This window comes from Natator depressus, chromosome 5, assembly GCF_965152275.1.
Source record: "Natator depressus isolate rNatDep1 chromosome 5, rNatDep2.hap1, whole genome shotgun sequence".
NCBI classification, from domain to species: domain Eukaryota; kingdom Metazoa; phylum Chordata; order Testudines; family Cheloniidae; genus Natator; species Natator depressus.
This window is the reverse complement of record NC_134238.1, coordinates 81565097-81581173: the sequence shown is the minus strand read 5'-3', so window position 1 is coordinate 81581173 and position 16077 is coordinate 81565097. Positions and strand designations below refer to the sequence as shown.

The 16077-nt window shown below is 41.4% G+C and overlaps 1 long non-coding RNA gene across 1 annotated transcript in view; it reads left to right on the top strand.

Annotated features, from left to right (window-relative positions):
• Positions 1-11076, top strand: part of LOC141987603 (uncharacterized) — a 45851-nt gene extending 34775 nt beyond the window's left edge. Inside the window, exons 2-3 of the long non-coding RNA XR_012639587.1 lie at positions 680-728; positions 10708-11076. This is a non-coding gene — a long non-coding RNA (uncharacterized LOC141987603). The remainder of the gene's footprint in view (positions 1-679; positions 729-10707) is intronic.
• The last annotated feature ends 5001 nt before the right edge of the window (positions 11077-16077 follow it).

Sequence of the window (16077 nt, the reverse complement as noted above, 5' to 3'; positions counted from 1 at the left end):
TTGTGGGGGAGGGAATAAAGCTGAGAAGTGAATGCAGGCACTTGTCACTCCCTGGGTTTTCCATACATCCTTCTGTCTTTCCAGATTTTCCACCTGCATCTCTCTCCTCATGGCCTTCCAGCCCCTGTATCTATTTCTGTAGAAACAGGACCAGCCTTACTACACTAATGAGGAATTAAAGGTGCATCTCTTTCTGTGGTTGATCAGCTTATTTTGCAATTGAGCTCAGTGGAGTCTTTTGTAGTGATCAGTAAAGCTGGTTGAAATTTTTCTAGTTTCAATTTTTTGACAATTGTTTATCAAAAATTCTAGCTTTGGTTAAAAAAAAATTGCCAAAACTTTAACTTTGTTTTTCTTAGCTCCTATAGAGCTGATCGTTGGGTTTTTTTCCCCAAAAAAGTTTTGAAATTTCCAAATACTTATACATGCACACATTTATGCTATGGGAACATTATTCCCATTAAACCCAGTGGGACTACTCGTGTGTGTATGTGCGTGTATACAGGAAAAGGGATGTAAAACAGGGAAAAATTAGGGGATGTTGCAAAGCTGTAAGGGTTGTGTTCAGGGCTAGTGCAATTGGGAAATGACAGACATTTTGAAAAGTTTAAAATGAATTGAATTGGCAGCTTATTTAAAATAACTATCATTCCAGTGTTACTTTTAACTCTATTTTTAGCATAGCTGAACCCATCCCTCTCCACCCTCGGAAATCTGGATAAGGACTGGTAAGCACTGTTTTTGCTGTGTGTTCACTTTTTTCATATTGATCTTATTAGTCAGTCGTTCCTTACAATGATCTCTGTGTATCTGTTAGGGGTAGGGAAGCTCCAATATTGCAACAGAGATTGTTTTGCAAGAGGCAGGCAACTTGCATGATGGAGCTCTGCCATAGCTAAGATCTCAGGAAACCACCGTGCATGTCACCTTTGTCTCTTGCATGTACGTCATCTAGTTTTCTAGCCAAGGTTGCTCTGAATTTGGAAACATTTCAGCAAACAAGCTAGGATTTTTTCTGGTTCTTGGTTGTGTGGGGAGGGTGGCATGCAAAGGAAGGAGAGGGGCATAGGCGCTGGAACTAGGGGTGCTGCTGCCGCCTCTGGCTTGAAGTGGTTTCTATCATATAAAGGGTTTACAGATTGGTTCAATGGCTCTCAGCACCTCCACTGTACAAACTGTTCCAGCATGCCTGAGATGGAGCATTGGTTCTGGTCACACTAATAAGGAAAATATCAATCAGCCATAACCAGACACATTTTAACTTTATTTATTCAAATTGCATTTTATTAATATACCTAATTTTGGAAGTGTCTCTTTTCAGATTTAGGTCTTGACAAGTTTATTTCACTCTTTTGCCCACACACTTCCTTGCATCAAGCCTGCCTTCCTGTTAATATTGATTATGACTCATTTTACTTTTGACAGATCCTCAGACTACAGGTTTTATATGCTCATGAAAATCCTTTCTTTCCAAGAGTTTCAAGCATATAGAACAGCTAAAAATATTCGGAATTAACTTTTTTACAAACTTCGTTTTGAGGAGACTAGTTTATACTGTAACAGAGGCAAAAACAGGACCATCTTTGTTGGATGAAACTCACCTCATTGTGTATGACCCGCACCACAGATGCCCCCATAGCAGCCCTCTGTGGGGACATGCAATCAGAGTGGTCAAGCAGGGGGAATTCTGCGCCACAGAGGTAGGCTCCATGCCAGTTTCAAATAGGCTGGCACTGATTGTGGGGAATATTAGGATGGACTAGGATGGTCAGTGGATCCATGCTTATACTGATCTAGGGACTAGGAAGTCCTTATAGAAGAAAAAGTTTTTTTTTTATTTAAATTTCTGCTTATTTTACTTGAGGCCTTGAGAGTTAGCTACCACTGTAGCTGCAAATGTCTAGGGTGCACCAGTGAGAAGATTATCTCAATTCCAAAGATTACCATTGACCTAAGTGTTCTCTGGATGGCCATGCTGCTAATGCCTGAGGTTCTGGCTAAGTACAAGAATAAGAGGAGACTCAGTTAAATGAATAAGAACCAGACTAGATTCACTCAAGATGGAGCGGAAATAAGTGTAAATTACATCTCCCTGCAGCAGCCTAGACCTCTGCATCCCAAAGTAGGGATTCGTGCTGAATGAGGACAGGTGTTTTTGCAAGCTGCTCTGTTGTTCCACCAGAGGAGGAGGAGGAAGCAGTTCTACACCGAGTTGAGGCTCTGTGGGAGCCTGGCCAGTGGAAGCTGATGAATCAGCCTGTGCCCTGGTCACACCCTTTGCCCAGCCAGCACCACTCTCTTCTATGCCTGCACTAGACGCCCGTGGAATTTCTATTGATCTTGGGCTTGTAAGAACTTATTTTTGACATATTTGACCTGTTACTGTCTCTGTGGGCTAAATCATGACTCATGGTACTCACCTCGCAATTGGGGATGTGTGGTGTCCCCAGGGATGTAAATTGGGAGGCATGTTAAGGGTGTTGCCCTTCCAAACTGTATAAACTGATTTTTTTTTTCAGTAGTTTACAATTCAGGTTTAAAAAAAATCTTTTCTAAGTGTAACCCACACACGTCCTGGGTGTGGTGTTCTGTCCCCTCTAGTGGCACCGAGACCACTTAGAGATTAATGAATCTGCTCTTAGCTCATGCAGTAGAGGCTCATGCATTTAGCTACAAAGATCCCAGGTTTGATCCTGACTCCTGGGGACTGTCAGTGTTATATATGCATCTGTGATTCCTAATGAGAGGTACAGCCCTGCAGCGAGACTGGGATCCCACGGGTCCTGCAGGACCAGCTGCCATAATAGCAGGAGCAGGATAAAAAGTAAAGAAACAATGTGGGAGCAGGTATTTTAAAAGAATAGTCCTCCTTCACCACAAACAACATGAACGCCCAGGCCATCAGCCAGAGCTAGGCGGCTGGAGAGCAGTGGCTGCTTGCTGGGGGCCTTGCCCTCCCCCCCATATAGAAGTCAAACTACGCCTATGGGTGCTCCCTTATTCCCTGCACTTATTACTGGCCCTGTGATTATACAGGAGGAGGAGACATTTCTGCTCCCTCCCGCCCCCACCATAAGTGAGTGTGAAGAACTTTGAATTGGCTCTTATCTGCACGTTGCAAGAGACTGAAATGTGAGAGTCTGGACTGCAATTGAGTCGCTGATCTGCTTCTGGGGTAGTGCAGTTAGGCAATGCCTCTTAATCAGGGCTTATGATAACTCCATGGTCTAGCCCTTATGATTAGAATTTCTAGGCTCTGCCAGAAAAGTCAAAAGAGACTTAAAGATAAAATATACGCTAAATATACCACATAATTTAGGCATATTATTCATAGTATCACTGCAAGTTTCAGTGTATCTTATAATAGAACAATTTAAATGCAAACATGTCATAGTGGCTTTTTATTTTTAAGTTTTAGACAAACACAACATCAAACAATGCATCCTTGGGCCTGAAAGCATTTTTCTTTAATAAGCTCACAACACTGAAATTGTTCACATAATTATTGCTACCCTGTGCCACCCTACTCTGGTGCATTGTTTCTTTCTTTGTTGTATTTTGTGTGTGTGTGTGTGTGTGTGAAGGATGATATTGCTACAATATTTTCTGTGTAAAATAAAGTATGTCTTTTAAAGCACACACATGCTGCATGTGTATATGGTAATACGCTGGGGTATTGCAGTCCTTGCAATGCATAAAATCGCACCAGCTTCAGTGAGTGATTTCTATTAAAATTTCTGCTGTGGGTTACAGAAAGATTAAAGCAGTGTGCTGTCCCTGCATGCACATTCTTCACTACCCCCATTTGCCACTCCAAATGTTAAGCCTAGAAATGTAACTGTTTCACTGTAATATACAGTGTAGAATGACTGACTGTGGAAGCCCTAGCTAATGTGATGAGATGAACATAGTTCCATAACCAAGAAAATACAAAACTGTGAGGTTTTTTATTAATATGAGTGCCTCCAAAAAACAGAAGAGGCCGCTGGCCCCTATGAGAGTATAAAAACAAACACACAGTAACATTCTTGGAATAAAGTGAAAAATATAGAGAATAGCAACAAGGATGCTAATTATTGGATGATAATGGGAGAGGTGAGGAGGAAATCATATCTTATCCCTCCCCCATTATCATTATGCAGAGGGTTCAATCAGTTCCATAGCACCAGACCCATACCCAAAGGGATTCAGGCTCCCCCCAGGGGTGAAGAAGGGAGTGGTAGGTACAGGAGGCCGTAGGTCCTTACCAGCCCCAAAGAAAAAAACGTAACACTGCCAGAGGCCATATGCATTGTATATGGAGCCCCCTCCTCACGGGGAAACTCCCTTAAAGTGAAACCCAGGGACAGCTATTAAGTGAGCTACCCCTGCCAGTATGGCTCCAATCCAGCTGGGCTAACGGGGAGCAAAGGCAAGGCCACAGGGGGTCAGAAGCCAGTGAAGAGGCACAGGGTCCCAAGCAGATGACTTTGTCCCTCTGGCAGATCTCCTGTGGGGATTTCAGGGCTAAGCCCCTGATTTTTCCACATGGAAGGAAACCCCTCCTTCCAAGGGGATGCTTTGAGGAAACTCCATGAAGAAAAGCTCAGTTTTCCTTCCCTTTGACATGTTTTCTTGTGGCCAGGCATGAGTAGGCACTACCACTCATACCTACATCATTCTGGATGCCAACTGTCACAGCCTGACTTTGATCGTGGACTCTATTCTGGTGAATTACAGCTATGTTCAGTGCAGTGTTATTCACTATATCACCTGTGTGTGAACACTGTTCACAAAGCGATCATTCCAATATGACTGGTCAGTCCTCATCCTAAAAGGAAACTGGCACAACGCTTTCCAAAGACAAGCCTGGGAGCTTAAATTTGTAACTTTGCTAGACAATAAAAAACATGGTCTTAATAAGCCATAAATCCAGTGTCTTTATTACAAATCTGTAGCCCACTAACCCCCCTTTTTGTAAATGGGCCATTTCACTTTGAATGGTCCCTAACAATGTGTGCTAACTACTTATGCTAAATAATCTTGTATTTACTCATGACAGCCTATGTCAGCAAAATTCATGTCGCTCAGGGGTGTGACTATTCCACCCCGTGAGCAACGTAAGTTACACTGACATAAGTGTTCATGTGTACAGCACTATGTCGGCAGGAGAGATTCTCCTGCTGACATAGCTTATGCCACTCGTGGAGGTGGGTTTTTTATGCTACTTGAGATCTCTCTCCCATCGGCATACAGCGTCTTCACTACACACGTTGCGGCGCTGTACGTATAGACATATCCTAATTAGCGGTGACACTCTTAGTACCTTTCCAAGACCTGAAGAAGAGCTCTGTTAGTTCAAAAGCTTGTCTCTTTTGCCCACAGAAGTTGGTCCAATAAAAGATATTACTTCACCCACCTAGGGTTGCCAATTCTGGTTGGACAGATTCCTGGAGACTCCAAGACAGTCCTGGAGGTTTGGCAACCCTATAGCCACCTTATCTAGCTATGTCCAATGTAAGTTGTTGTTACACAGTACAACTCCTGAATTTCTAGTATGCTCTTCATCATGGTATCTGTGTCCCATGGCGTGCGTGGTTGCGGTGTTGTTGGTGATGAGTTTTTTAAGGCTGAACACGTTCCTAGCTCTAACAACAAAACATAAAGGGCTTGGCTGTAACCCTACGGACAGCATGAGTAAGGGGCAATGTGTAGCTGTGTTACCTCAGGAGCAGGGTAGGAACAAGATTGGTACTCTCAGAGTCACAATCTGGTTCCTGCCCTCCCCACTTTTGCTCTGGCCGAAGGAACCTGTGCCAGCCCTTGTCCTGGAAGAGATTACTTCCCTCTCTGTGCTATTTTGGATGTATAGGGAAGCACATTAAGGGAGAGCAAGCAGTTCTTAATTTGTAATGAAAGAGGTGCCAGGACTCAAGTAATTAGGTGCTGGAGCTCAAGCAATTTTTTACTTTCGTAACTGACATGGCAAGCCCAGAGGTGCTGGGGCTATGAACTGCCAAGCCTAGAGGTGCCAGGGCTCAGCCCTGGCACAAATTAAGCACTAAGAGCAAAGTTCCACCCAACTCTCTTCAATCCTGTCACTCACTTGAATGGAAAGAAAACTGGCAGCCTTGTGACAGTTGATCTATCCCCCCTGCAGGGATTGGAGATACAGGCAGCCTGGGCAGGGACATACTGGGTTTCCTTACACCCCAGCCGCGGGCGTGGAGGAAGGCTCACAATGGAGCCCAAAGGGATAGCATAGCATAGCTCCTGTTTGGGCCTGGTACATTTTAAAAAGGGGTGTTCACAAGAATCTTTCCCCCCCACCAAGAGGGGGTAGTATTATGACTATGAAAACAATTTTGTGCTTCCAGCAAAAACTAAATGTTTTGGATATAAGAACTTCAAAGTAGGGCAAGAGTGATAACAAGCAGATCACAATCAGAGATTAATTTCCTGTTTTCTATTCAAAACAGGCCTATGTCACAAACAGTGCAATATATATGAACTAATGTGGCCAGTGAGTTTTCATTCTGAATGTTTGCCCACAGCTAAAAGCAGAGCATGAAGAAACAATAACACCACAAATCTCATTTGATTGGTATTTGTCTATTACATCTTCCTATATAACAATTTAAGGCTCAACTTTTTTTTCTAACCACAAACTGCTTGTCCAGACCTTCCGTATCTGCCATCTTGATTACTCAAACCTCCTCCTCACTGGCTTCCCTGATACCCATTGCCCAAATTTAATCCATACTAATCCATCTATCTGATTGCATTGGCCCATATATTCGCTCCTCCTACTTCACTGCATTAAGTCCAAGCTTGCTTCAGAGCCGTGCGTTTACGCTGCCAATGCATCCAACCTAGTCTTTTATGTTGGCTGACCTCTCCCTCCACACTCTAGTGATCCTGTCAGTCTGTTTCTCCTACAGCCGTCCCCACACTTTCTTCCACATCACCTTCAATGCATGGAATGCTCTTCCTGAGCTGCTTTGCAAGACCACTTCCTACTCTCCTTTCTGCCGTGACACCTGAAATAGCTATTTATATGTTTATTAATAAAAACACACACACACGCACTACAACCCCTCCTCCCCAGCCCCTAAACTCCATTACACTCTACATTAGCCGAGTAACCATATAAATATGTTGTTGTACCACCTCAATTCTCCACTTTGTTGAGTCATGTTTGAAATTAATTTGTTAGCCTTTCAGGACAGGGATCACAGCTTGTTTATACAGTTTGGCACCACACACACCTAAATCATCATTTTAAGTGATGAATGTGTGTAGCAGATCTTGGCTTTGCAAGTTTTGTACTGAACTGCTCTAAGTTAATCAGTTCTGTATTTATACAGAACAATGCCATATCACTGGATAATGAAATTCAAAAGACTGCAATTAAGCCTTCTAAGCACAGAGTTTCTTTGCACCAACAGATTCAATCCATACAGCTGGAATTGTATAAAATCCTTCAATCATTATCCAGGTGACTGTTTTTTCAACTGTGACATGCACCTATACTTGAAATAGACACATATATCGATTGTTTTTGCTTCTGAAAAACACTGGCATTTGAAGTAGAGCACTGACTCCTTTGACTATTTGGCAGCAGTGCAAAACCCAGAAAGGGGGGGGGGAGGTGGGGGGTGTTTGAAAAGGAACAAAAACAAAAAGAACCCGCACCCACAACACACAATCTATATATTGCACTGCTGCTGGTATTAAAATGAAATAGCATAAAACTCAAACACCTTCACTGAAGTGACCACATACACATTGGGTGTTGGCTTAAAAAAACAACCCCCCGTAATATCTATTTATTCAGTGATCACCATTTAAAAGCAACATTTGCCAGCACATACTACACAATTAACATAAGTCTAGGTCATGATATTATGACCAGAGTAAGATGCAGTATATTGTTCTACTGTTCCTGGAATAGCTTGGGACGGAAATTGACTTGAAATCACAACCTTTCTTCCAGTTTTCTTGATGATCTGAGACAGGAGTAAACTGAAACAAATGTATTTACCTGTCAGTGTATGCTCCCCACTATACCAATGTAGCTATGCAAACAGGTGTGCTGTGGGTGGAATCAAGTATTCATCCCTTCCACCTCCTGCCTTGCTGTAGGGGAGAGGGGTGGTTATAGCAGCTCTGTAGAACCTGCTACATACAGCATACAGGAAGTAAAAGTACAATGCACCAATTCAAGTCAGTGTCTTGCATCACCTTACTCCCTTGGGATTGTCCCTCATTATTTCCTTTTGCAACTATAGAGAAAAACAGCGCTGCATAATCAACTAGTACTCTGTGATGATTGACTTTTTTAATGGCAACCACTGTACTGAGAAACATGGATAAAACTCTTGTTTTGCCTTTAAAATGTACTTGGGTGATCTGAAACCTACACTGGTTCCTTGTTCACTGCTAATTCCATTTAGATGATCTGGACCTGATCTACAAAATCTTTAGCAGGACAGGCACGGGCTACTTTAAGGTCCATCCTTCTATCTGTGCTCCTCTTCAGCTGCTATGTTCAAGTGACATAGCTGGTGAACAGAATGCCATGGTGAAATCCTGATGTATTGCATTCAGTGATTGATTTCCTCCAGGAGTTCACCGAGGAAGGGCAGATCCCAGGTTCTGAAACTTCCTCTGAGAAGTGGTCAAGAGATCAATCCTTACCATCTTCAGAGCCAGCTGCAAAATTCACTTATTCAATCAAGCAGGACAAAATACATAATTGTACTCCATATTAGAAGACACCAAATACATTAAAGAGCAGATGGAGAATTGTTTTTCCTTTCAGGAAAGATACATTTTAATATGTAACAAATGTTTAGTGATTAAATACCATAGTATATCTAAGACACCTATGGTATCACATTGTTATCTAAGGACATGTACAAACACATTGTGGATGTATGTATGTTTTATTACTCCAAACTTCTTGTGCAAACAAATCTTCATAAATACTAATCTTCTCTTATGTTAATTTTGCATCTGCTAAATTAACTATATATGCAAAAGTACAATACATATTATATATTGTAAAGATTATGACAAGGCAACAAAAGCCACAAAATTCACAGGGGCGCATGACGTTGCTTTTGGAACATACACTGATGTACATAGAAAAAGTACAGGCTTAGCAGTAATAGCCAGTGCACGCACCTTTATTTTGAATTTACTTTATATTTTTGTTGATTCGCCTCCATAATACCACGTATCAACACAGGTTAGATGGTCTGAAGGAAACGCAAAGCTTTCTTGATGCTGTTCACTGATGAGCTTACTAATTGCATTGGGTAGGAGTTAATACTGCTGCCAGTCAATATAGCCATTAATTTCTGAGCTAACTGTATCAGATATGCCTCTGTAAGAACCACACTGTAAGTTGGTAGAGATAAAACACAAGAAATGAATTATGAAGCTGCTATCTTTAAAAAAATCAATTATTGTGAGGAAAACATAAAATTTCCTCAAGGGTGATCACTTAAAATGGCTCCATAAATTAAATGAGCCCTTACAAATCCCAGCTATTGATTTCAGTATTCTAAACTACTACTTACCCTGAGTATTACAGTGCAAGTATTGTCTGGAAAACTCAAATGACTATGGATATGTAACTCAGGGCCACATGCTGCTTGCCTCACTCACACATGTGAATTCAATGGGACTACTGTGCATAAGGCATGCAGTATTTGCCTGTAAGTCTTTCATTTCACTGGCAAAACATGCTCTAGTTACAAAACAAGCCCCCAATCCTGCAAGCATTTTACTAAAGTGTATAGTCAAATAGATTTAAGTTACACATGAGCTTATGTGTTGGCTGGATCAGGACCCAAAACAGGAAGGGAAATTCACTCATGAATTACACACAGACAAAAATAAACCAACATAAAAGATTATGTGGGGCACAGCTGTAGATGCATGCATATTATAATAGTTTGGCTGGAATAAATTGCAAGTTAAATAAATGAAGACTTTTCAAATTTTTTTTCTCATATATTTCACAGCTAGAACTTTCATGAAGAGTCATAATGAGTTACTATAGCAGGTGAAATTTCCCTCCTTAAAATAATGTCTTCTGACTGTGCTGCCAGAGGGGGAAGAGGTGATATGGGAGAGGACTATGTCTGCGGAGTTACAAACGTATAGTTCTATGCAGCTCTCCACTTCTTCCTCACTGTGAAATTCAGGGTGATGACAGGGCAGAGAGCAGTTTCAGTCTTTCTGATTTTAGTGATCACAGAAAATAAAATTATGATTTGCATGTTGCAAATAAAAATAATGTGCTCTATGCACAGCTAAGGCTGTTTTGCGTATAGCACACTGAAACATACTCTTCCTCCATGTCCGTGGAAAAAGTGCCATACAACCTCAACCTTTTCTTCTCCTTTTTCAGATATGTTAATGAAGGACCGAGTTAGGGCTACATTTTCAAAGAGAACTGCCTGAGATATATGCCTAAATTGGCATTTGTGTGCCAAACAGGGCAGGCAATTGCTGGCTGAATTTCACATAATCGATCAGCAGAAAGAGCAGCTCCAATCTGAATACAATATTTATTTTAAAAGGATGTCATGCCCTCGACATAGCTCAAAGCAATATCACCTATTGCTCTTGTGTTGTAATATTATGTACTATGTTTCAGAGGCCACAATCAATTTCTTCCTCTGGATATTTCACCCCCTTTTCCTTTTATTTTAGAGTTTAAAAAGCAACTGACAAAAATTTGAAGAGGACCAAGGCAGAAGGAAAACAGAAACTAAAACAAAGCACCACAATAAAGGACACTTTTCTGCATTACTTTCTATGTTTCCTAGATCCAACTTAAAGTTTGCTGTGGGCCAATATGAAACAGGCACTCGGGCCCAGAACCTGAAAGACCCTCTGGAAGAAACCCAGTTCCAGCTGGGTGTGGGGGACTGAGCTACCACAACTTTGAGTTACATTGTAGATATACGTGCTCAGTGTAGGATGTATATTGTTATGAATACTTTCCATAAAAATATTTCTATAGTTGAATACTTTACAATAATTAAAAGGCAGGAGAAACTGAAATAGGACAATGTAATGGGGGACTAACACCACTATCCTAAGCCCAAGTAAAACCCCTGGGAGGAGGAAAGGGCACTTAAGAAACTCCACAAGATTTGCACTGCAGAGTTGCCAGTGCATATTCAGAGGGGAGAGCTACAGGAAGCACTGCCCCCTCGTGTAGGAAGAGTAGAGGTTGCTGCTGTGCCCCACCCACACCTCCTTACTTTAACTCCTGCACAGAGAAGACAAATTCTGATCCTATATTCAAAAAACATTTATGTGGAGAATCTGCTCCCAGTACTTTTCCACGGGTAGTTAGGAGTCATTCTGCAACGCCCCCCACCCAAACTCACACTCCTAATCCCAATAAATTTGGCTTGGAGTGAAAAAACCTTGGATTCCCCAGTTGCTACAGGGAGCAACTGATCCCCAATCCTACACCACCCAGACCTACAGAGCTCTGACTGCATGGCTGTGTGGTGAGGCTGCTGCAGGATCCTCACTTCTACAAGGTGCTTCCTCCCCTTTCAACTCTGATTTGCTTTGCTCCTCATCTGACCTGATTCACTTTCTAGAAACAAAGTCAAGTATGTTGAGTGTGTCTGTGCTTCCTTCTTGTTCTTAAATAAGCTCACTTCTTAAATAAGTTCAACTTCCTTGGGTCCAGTCCTGCAAAGACTCCTGCATGTTTAACTTTACTCCTTGTGAGTTATCCCATTGAACTCAGTCCACTTCATAGTGTGTAAAGTCAAGCACATATGTAAGTCTTTGTAGGATCAGGGATTTACTGATTACAAGAGTAATAAACCTGGGTTCAAAAGGATATTGTACCTATTTTTTTTCAGAGGGATCACATATGCAGAATGTACATCAGAAGCTGAATCACACAGCACAGACCACAGCAGTTTGCCACTCTTCCACCTCCACTAGAATAGCATTGTAGCTTCAGAGTCTACCCAAGGGTGTGCAGTGGTGCTCCCTTCATTATCATTTGTAATTATTTCTTTACCATTCTGAAGCTGCAAATATTTCAAGTAGAGAAAAATTACACATATATATGTAATATCATTAGTTTGGTAATAAACATATGAGACAAGGGCGTAAAAAAAAAGACAAGGGAATACTAAATGCACAGGGCATTGGTGTTATAAGTATTCAATAAAGCTCAGTTCAGATGCAGCATCTGGTTTTCAGAGAGTTTAATTTTTTAAATCCATTTTTCTATTTGGCTTGATCGAGACATCTGTCCAAGGTCATACAGTGAATCAATGGTTCAAATATACAATAAATGAGAGCTGCGAATATACAGTAAATCAGAGTGTGTCTCAATACTTTGTTCTAACCACACAACCTCCTTTATTACATGTCAAGGAAGAAAGGATTGCAGAAAAATAAATTGCCACTGGAATAAAACAGGAAAAATCCCATCAAATCACTTAGTAACATTTGGTCCATTTCAGAAAAATAAAAAAGATGTCTGGTGATTCATAAAAATTCAAACTTTGTGGGAGCATTTTGACTCTGTGGTGAAAATTTTATCAGTAATAAATCATCAGGAAAACCTCTTTGTTATTTTACCAATTGCTTAGAGAACTAGTTTATGATGGGACTTCCCTAATAGCTAAAAAACAAAGGTGCAAGCAACCAACTGAAATCTTAAAATAAATAACAAAAAATATTTTTTTTAAATGATACTGGTTGAAATGTGAAGTGGAGAATAAACTAAGCTTAACCAAGTGGCTAAGCCATTCAAATATCCAATTGCCACCCTAAGCAAACACAACTGCAGTAGACTAGCACTGCTCCATGAAATAGCTCAATATGTCTACTAACATTCAGAGGGTGTAAACCCAAAGGATGAAAGGGAATATTAGGATGGTTCAAGAAGATCTAACTGGGACCGATAAGATGAATTTTAAACCAGGAATATATAGGCTGAATGTCAAGAAAAACACCTGGGGCCTGATTCACGTCCAACTGAAGTGAATGGGAGCCTGCTCAGAGAGTTCTTTTAGACTGTGAAATATTCCCCCATTTCCCCGAAAAATGGAGGTGGCCACTTGCGATGTTTAAAGCTAGACCTCATAAAGCACCGGAAAATGGACTGCAGTGAATAGTCCTTTACCGGCAGGAAGGAGGATTAGATAAAACCTTTTACACTTCTAATTTCTTTGAGTCCATGAGACTAGTACTACAGCAAAAGAGAATAAAACTTTTCACATTCTTTTTGGAATGATTCTCTGCCCTCTTCCTAATTTTGTGGTGCATATCCTGTTTATTGCTGAGAGCACACCTGAAAAATCTGTTCCTCCTAGGAAGATGGGAACCTTATCTTCATATTCAATTTTAGCTGATGTGCAGACCTTCAGGCTAATTGTGCTTGGGAAAGGCACATGCTTTGAGGAGCTGATGCTTTAATACCATTTGTTTCTCTTTTGGGCTTCTCTTTTGTGGACTACAACTGCAGTATTTCACTCCAATAATAAGGGCAGACCATCTGAAGATTCTTTGCCATCTCCAAACTGAGAAACAACAGGCAAGCAAATTCCCTCTGAGAGAGCTACTGTAACTGTTGCTACGTCCTCTGGTTGTTTTCCCCTGAGAAACCAACGTTACCTCAGTCTCAGCATGCTAGCTCTGATCCAATCTCCAACCGCAGCCAATCCCTGGGAAAAGATCAACTGCGCTAGCCAGGTTGGATGCAACAGAACTTCAGAGGAATATCACCTACATATTGAAGGCAGCATAATAGAAAAAAGGAAGGAAAATTGTTGCAGCCTGTATTGGAGAAGCAGAATCATACTCCTGGAGGGAGGTGCTGGGAGAAAATGTTGTGCCACCAGTTAGAAGGAAGTGACAAACACAACACAAACACAATAGAGAAGAAAGATGCACTTGTTCCTGTGGAAAAAACTGTCCTTAGTCATAATAACCTTGCATACAGAAGGTCTGCCTACCAGCTGAATGAGGTTAGAGCCTTGTGAGCCAGTAGGCCCTGTGTGACTGTCATCTTATGTGAAAATACTGTTTATGTATTTGACTTCCTTTTCTTTCACGAGACCTGTGTGCTGGAACCAATTTTGTATTTCTAGTTGTTGTCAGCCAACAGGTGGGTAGGCAGACACTCAGGTAGCCTGAGTTATTTAGCAATCACTCATCCAGCAAATGGACTCTGCATATTCTGCACTTTACAGTTCTGCAGGGATTGAAACCTGATCCTCTCACTTCCTCGGAGGGTGTCTAACCACTGGGCTATAGAGCCAATCTGACCCTATTTAGACTATTTAATTATTTTATACACAGTGGAACATTTTCAACAGAAGAGACTGAGAAAGTCTGTCCCAAAACAGTCCATAGCCCAGTGGTTAGGGCACTCACGGGAGATAGGAAACCTGGATTCAACTACCATATCTTCCTCTCCCATTCTACATGAGAAAGGGCTGACCTGCCTTAGGTACTTAACTTCAGGAGAGGGATCTTGGCAGAGAATCTCAAGTGGAGGGAGGTGCCTTCCATGAGACACCTAATTCCCTCCTTGGTAGCTAGCTTAGGCAACTCCTGGCTCAGCATGCTGGCTTTTGTGAATCCCCTTCTTAGGCACCTAACTCTTCCTATGCATCATATAGGGAGCCTAAGCTCCTGGCCAAAGGCTGTGGACTCCAATGGATAGTAAGGTGCCAAAAAGTTAGGTGTTGCAATGATAAGTTTAAATCCCTTTTATGGATTTAGCCCAAAGTGACTAGCCCAAGGTCACAGAGAGTTCCTGGGGCAGAACAGGGAATTGAACCCAGTTATCCAAAATTCTAAGCTAATACCCTGACCATCCTTTCTCTTCATAATGCTGAATATATTCAGTGCAACAGAATTACGGCCAAAGGCAGGCCATAGCCATAACTACCTGTTCTCTCTCTTCGCTTTTATCTTTTGTATCTCCTTGCTCCACAGATACTCAGTACACCTTAAACTTTTAGCTACATTACAGATTGTAGCCATTAGTTTAAGCAACTTTTATATGATTAATAGTTAAAATAGTGTTTAAAGAACCATTTGGAACACAGTAATTTTTTTCCTCTCCATCTCTCTCCAGCTTGCTTTCTGTAATCTTCCTTCTGTGAATTTTGATGTCCTCATCCTCATTCATGTTCTCATTTGTTTTGCACTTTGTTTTCGTTTCACATCTCTGTTTTCTTTGGTCAAAAGCCATTTCTGTTTTTCAGAGCACTGACATGACTGGTTCATATTCATTATTTGTCTGACAGGAGCCTCCCACAGACTTATACTCCACTGATTTCGGTCAGAAACCACTTGTCTGTTCGCATTTCCAAGATCACGGTCTACATTCAGGGAATATTTCTTAAGGAGGAACCCACTTGCATAATCAAATAGCAGTGACCAAAAATCGGGCACATTCTTGCCCATACAGGGAAACTCCTTCAGGGACAACTTCCAGCTGGGTAAATATTCTCTCTTTTTCATCTCTGACTATGCTCTCATACAAGAGATATCTTCCCTGCTGTTTTAGTGTGACATTTTGGCCAAACTGCTGGAGGACCTAATGTACACACAGCCTTTGAAGTCACCACGTCAAATGGAAGTTACTGTCTAAAGGCTATATTGTGTAGTGACATAGATAGGCATGTAGACAGAGCAAGTTCCTCCCTTCTTCTCCCTAAATGCACTGTACTTCACAGACCCTGGTTCAACTATATGCCATATAGCTTGCATGGCTTTTGGCTTAAGACCCTTCACCAAGAATTGATTTCAGGCTGTATCTGTCTTTGTCAGTGATAATTTTGAAGCACAGTGCAACAGTCTATCAGAATAGAAAATGTGTGACTAGATGGATAAAGATCTACACACTCACAAGACAGCTGTTTTGAACAAGAGAACAAAACTGATCTTAAATATATGCTGACAATAGGAAGGAAATTGTGCACTGACCTTTTGATGATTGTCCCTTCTTCAGCCACAATCTGTAAAGTAATACTACACAGGTCAGAGCCCGCTCTTCTCCACCAGTGCAATTCTGCTGCATGG